At 35.7% G+C, this 6,000-nt stretch overlaps 1 pseudogene; it reads right to left on the bottom strand.

Annotated features, from left to right (window-relative positions):
* Positions 1–385: 385 nt before the first annotated feature.
* Positions 386–3,563, bottom strand: LOC123632131 (annotated as a pseudogene).
* Between the last annotated feature and the right edge of the window lie 2,437 nt (positions 3,564–6,000).

Genomic DNA, 6,000 nt, shown 5'->3' with positions numbered 1-6,000 from the left:
ATGTAAACAATTTGAATCTATTTAGCTGTAAAGTACAAATTATGACATTGAATTCAAAGTTGTGAGGAAATGAGAAGTAGTATACTTGAAAATTATAGGAAATATGAGGTAATATGTGAAAAATATTTCAAATTTTAAAGCAATATGAAAATATCAGATAAATAATTACCTTTCTTTGCTCTATTTCCTTCCTTCCCTTCCTCTGTTCCCTCCTTTCCCCTTCCTTTCTCTATCCCTTCATTCCAACCTTTTCCCCTCCTTTTCTTCCTTATTCTATGTAACTGGTGTTATCTATAGTGCCTGGATTTTTTTTTATGGATCCAATTATTAAGATTTAATGTCTTATTTTTTTTTTAAAGTTATTTTCAAAATTCCACGCATGAATTCACCTGCACATATGCAGACCATAAAATAATGTGTGATAAAAATCAGTGGTGGAAGAGCAAAGATTCCCGTGAGCGAGGATTATTCCCAGTTCATCACGAGCCTCAGTCCCAACTTTGTCAGCAGCAGATCTGGAGCGAGCAGTAATGTATGCCACACCACTCCTTTTAGCTCTATCTACGTTATCACTGAAAGGAAAGGGGCATCAGAGCTGGTAGAAACTTCACTTAGTTTGCCAACCCATTCCTTCTTCGCTGCCTCAGTTAATAATTCAGGGACCTCCTCAAACAGTGCCTTCCACTTTATCAAATATTCATCCTCATCCATGGTTCCAGTCACATATTGGCCAATAGCATTGGAGATTTCTGCTCTCTTCACTCCTGTTTGAAACGTCATTGAAAGCACCTGTGGATGGTGTCTAAGTCACCAATAAATAGTTTGCTTTATCCCCTGCTAGGCGTGTGCAGGGTATCCCAGACTGTTGTCCTGCTCCAATGCCAATAACCTGCCTGTTCCTGGAGTAGCACTCAGAGTTTGACTGAGTGTACGTGACAGCAATGGTGGCCACGATGAGGTCCACGAGGGCAAACTGCAGAAAATCTTTATTCTTGGTAACAACATTGCTAAATAACGACCTGTTGATGACACCATTATTTCTCTTCTGGCTTAAACAAAGACCAAAGGTTGTTTGAATTTCATTTTCATCTGGTATATAAAACTGGTCCATCTGAAGAACACAGTAGTTTCCATTTTTCTTTTAAGAAAGTATTTTCAAAGCTTCTTCGTATCCTGGGGCAATAATACCATCAGATACTTCTCTGGATATAATTTTCAGAGTCGGTACATTACAAACATCAGATAATGCAACAAAATCACCAAATGAAGACATCTTATCAGCCCCTCTTGCACTTGCATATGCAGTTGATATGGGAATAAGGGTTTTATGGAGATCAGAGACCATGTAGACCTTGACCTCATCTTTGCTGAGCAACACCTGCGGGGCTGACATGTTTGAAAGAGGCAGCAGCTGGAATGCCTAATGTCTCTTTGGGTTCCTTCACTGGCTGCCAGGCATTCAAAGCATCATACAGGTTTATAAATCCAGAGGCTCCAATTAGAACTGTGATGGGAAGCTTGGGCTTCATGGTGTACAGCTGAGCCAGAGTTTGATGAGGGTTCATTTCATACCTCAAGGACATCTGAGATCTCCCTTTACTGTACTGTTTCCTGAAGTAATCTGGAATTGTTTCATCATATTGTGCCATATGAATGAATGCCTACAAGGCTAATGGTGTCTAGTCTCCAAGGAGGTACCTTTACTCTCAGAGCTCAGCATCTCTGTGGACCCTGCTGCATAGTCCTGTGGTTCACATACCACTGTCACTCCAGCATGGTTTTTGGCTGGGGCTCTCACTAACGTTACTCCACCAATATCAATTTGCTCAACGGCTTCCTCAACAGTTACGTCTGAGGAAGCCACTGTCTTCACAAAGGGACACAAATTACAAGCACGACTCTTATAAGATTGAAATCAAGTCTGGCCACGGCAGCATTATCTTCTGGAATATTAGGATCCAGGATTCCTGCATGGACTGCAGAATGCAAAGATTTCAAACATCCCCCCAACATTTCAGGAAATCCTCTCAGCTCAGAGACATCTCTGAGGGCTAACCCGGCATCCCTGAGAGCTTTTGCAATCCCTCTGGAAGCGATTAGATTCAAACCAAGAGAAGTCAGTTTTCTTGCAAATTCCACCAGGCCAGTTTTGTCAGAGACACTAAATAGGGTGAGCTGGTCGGGAGGCACGGCGGCAGGAGCGGGGTCCAGGGACAAGCGGCTGATAGCAGTGGTGGCACCACGTGTGGAGAGAGGTGGTCAGTTCCTAGGTTTTAAATTAACCCTCAATGCTTTAATATTGAATTAATTTAAACTCCACTCCATTAAACATTGTATTTGTGAAAAAAGTCAAAACGCTTTATTCAGTTCTTGAAAATAATTTTATTCATCACTGCCCTTACCCTCCCCCCAAAAATATGAGCCTGAGTATAAATGAATCAGAAATATTTGGATTAAATTTCCCTATTATCTTTTACACAAGACATGGTTTTTAAATTGTGGGAAAAATTTCTTGGCAAAATAAATTTCAGATCTGGGAAATAGTGTTGGATGTTCCAATCCCAAACACTACTGAGTTTTTATCCTCATTGATGTGAAATATTTAGTGCCTTATCAATTTCAGGATAGAGATGATATGAGCAAATATCCATAAACCGCTTTCTTTTGTTTATGAAATAGGCAATGTCTGTTTGAGGCCTTAAAATTTTACTGTTATGTCCAACCTAAAAAGAATAAACAAAACACCAGTAACAAAGGAAACTGAGAAATAATTTTACCTATTTATATCTAAACACTACAATTTGACATGAAGGGTCTTATATACTTTTCTTTCAGAAAGATATTGTAATATAGTGGAAAGAATATATGGTTTGGAATTTAATAGGCCTGTATTTGAATATTGGCCAGGCCATTTACTAGCTTTTGGGTAAATTATTTTACATTGAGGATCACCAGTTTTCTCATAATAAGAATTATAATATTACTCTATAAATCTGTATAAAAAATTAAATCAAAAAAATTTGACAAAATTCACTCCTCCTGAGTAAACAAAATAGTCATAGGTTCAAATATAATCCCAATACCTTTCAGACTAGGGTAATCACACACATGAAATACTATTCCTGTTAAGTATTATTATGTATAGATTAGTTTTGATTCCTAGATAACATTTAAAATGCTAATAGAAAAATGAAAATGCTGATGAGAAAATTGGGATTTGGGGTCTATAAAATTCCCAGAGATTTATTGCTCTGAAAAAATAAGTTATTTGGCAGAGTACAGGTACCACTCACATTTATTTCATGCATGAAACAAAATGTCCTGTTGAAATATTGTTTTCCCATTTAGTTTACACTGTAAATTATTGCACGTATAGGAAGAAAATGTTCAGTTTTAAATATATGTAAAGCAATAAAATCAGTTCTAAGTAATGTCATCAAATTATATTGACATTGAATGCTCCATTAAACTGAGTTAAGGAGCCGGATGCAGTCATATGAAAGAGATTTTCATTTTTAATTGTTAACAAGTAGTTCTTACCATGGCAAAGCAATCTTTCTCATGGTTTAATTGGCTCAAGTCTTGCTTGAGAAATGAAAGTATAAGACATTGCTAATCCTATTCCTTATCCCCAGCCTACCATTAAAGGCTTACTTCCTACCTCCTCTTCCTGGGTTTCTTGGCCTCTCAACTTTTCTCCCACTATCTCCACCACTTGAAATCCTCTGTATCCTTGAAGGACTCCTCCAAGAAACTCTTTTGTCCCCTGACCCCCTTAAATTGGTGCAGAATCTGTGTGGTCTTTGAATCCCTATGAACATAAATTATGTTTTACTGTATTTTTTTGTTCTTTAAATACTGGGCTTGGTGCCCTGTGAGCCCTCTGGGTATGTCTTGGTATCACCTACAGTGTCTAGAACAGAGCCTAGCACACTACCTGCCACATGTAAGTGTGCAGAGTTAAATTGTTCTCACAGAGTTGGGAGGTTGCGTGGGCAGCATGGCCTAGGTTGAGATAATTTCTAGAGCTGAAGCCAGGTTCAGCTCACATGTTTGACTGAGTAAGTCGTTTTGGCTGTAAAGATAAAGCCACACATACAAACAATTTGCTTCGTCTCAGATCTGTTTCATTTGTCCCATGTATGTTTGTGCAAAACCTATGTATTTCCTCTCATATTTTGTCCTTTTTTTTAAGTTAGGGCCAAATATACACTGGCCTGGGAAATAATATCTTTCAGGGGATTTTTTTTTTTTCCTAGAATGAGCACACTGGCATTGTTATATTGCAAAAAAGGCAATTGATAAGATACAAACCATGAAACATAGCATTTTAAAAATGCTGAACTAGAACAATACCACTTTTAAAATGTGTGCCCTTATTATTATTTTAGGGGTTTTGTTTTTGGGTTCCTATACTTGTAAGACAATCTTAGAATGCAATGTTCAATTAATATATTAATCTAACATTTGTTTACAATATACAGAGATGTATTTCCTTATAACACAGACATGAACTATTTTGAAGAATAACCTTCTTTACAGAACAATGTTGATTCCAACTAATTTCAATATATTATCTGAATAATTAAATTTTCTTTTGTTTTGAACCATGAAAGTATGAAAAAATACTTAGCTAATGGCTATAAATGCCTCAAAAATTCTCATAAGAGAATTTCCCAAATCCAATGCAAGTATGCAGTTGAGTGTTATTACTTAATTAACCACTCATAAAGGCAACCACATAGTTTAAAAAAAGAAACAAGAAAGAAAGAGCTTTTTAAAATTTTCCAATTTCTTACCAAAATCATAATTTGCTTTTCTATATTTATTTGACTCAAAAGTAATGACTGAAGTACACAAACATTAAAAATAACTTTTGCACTATGTTCCTCTCTCAGGAGTGCTGTATTTGCTCTATGAGTGGATGGACGGATGCTACGCCAGTGTTTGTAGACATAGTTGTAATGAGAAGGAAGGAGCTACCTCAATCGAGACTTGCTCGGTTTGAGAGAGAAGGAGCAGAGTTGCCCAAAGGACAAGAAAGGAAAGTAATATAAATCATTTTGTTTTTTATTTATATAACAGTTTACAGGATTTTTGTTTTGTTTTTCTCCAAGATTATCAGAAAATATTGCAATAGTCTTCAAACATATTTAATAAGTTTTACAAAGGAAAATCCAGATTCAAGGCAGAGAAAGAAATGAAAAAAAAATTAGGTCAATCTTTCATACATTCTCAAAACAAAACACAAAGAAAATGAATAGGAAATTATTTTCATGTATGAATTGAATTTTCAAAATGAAACTAAAACCATCTTAAAAATATTTTTCCTTTCCTTTTTTAATTTGTTTTTTGTTTTATTTTCCATTGCTGCTTATCCTGAAGACTAAAGCATTAGGATAATTAACTCCAGGAAGATATTGTGGAGTTTACGATGAGATGCTCTTTTATTATAAAAAGGTCTAGCATAGAGAAAATTCTCTGAACAGTAAAGGAGAGAGCTGTGATCCTGGGTTTTTTATGTTACCGAAGTATGGTTTGCTGCTGAGAGATTTATGAGAGTGAGTAAGAGATCAAAGATTCTGTCTGAAAGTCTGAGGTTCAGTAAACACCAAACTATTACTTTCCAAACAAATTTCTATTTTTAAGAAAGCCCTTAAGATTAGAAAGTGAAATTTAATCTATGTTTGAATTATTATCTTCTGTATCAGCAAAACATTATTTTACAAAGCTAGGTCATGTCCTTGAAGTCATTTGAGTTGCAGTACAAGAAAAGGGGAAAGGATGGGAGGGAAGGCTTAACACTTCAATTTTTAAAATAATGTGTAAATCACTTTAACAAATAAAAACCGAAAAACAGTAATTCTGTATATTTATTAATGTAATGCCTTTTGTAAAGAAAGACAAATAATATTAACTACATTTTACACTATTTCATTCTGCAAAGTGTAAATTTACTAATTAGTTGAAAACTTTTAAGATATTTTCTCTTTCTGCTGG

Source organism: Lemur catta, chromosome 2 (genome assembly GCF_020740605.2).
Source record: "Lemur catta isolate mLemCat1 chromosome 2, mLemCat1.pri, whole genome shotgun sequence".
Lineage (NCBI taxonomy): Eukaryota > Metazoa > Chordata > Mammalia > Primates > Lemuridae > Lemur > Lemur catta.
This window is presented reverse-complemented; position numbering and strand designations above follow the sequence as displayed.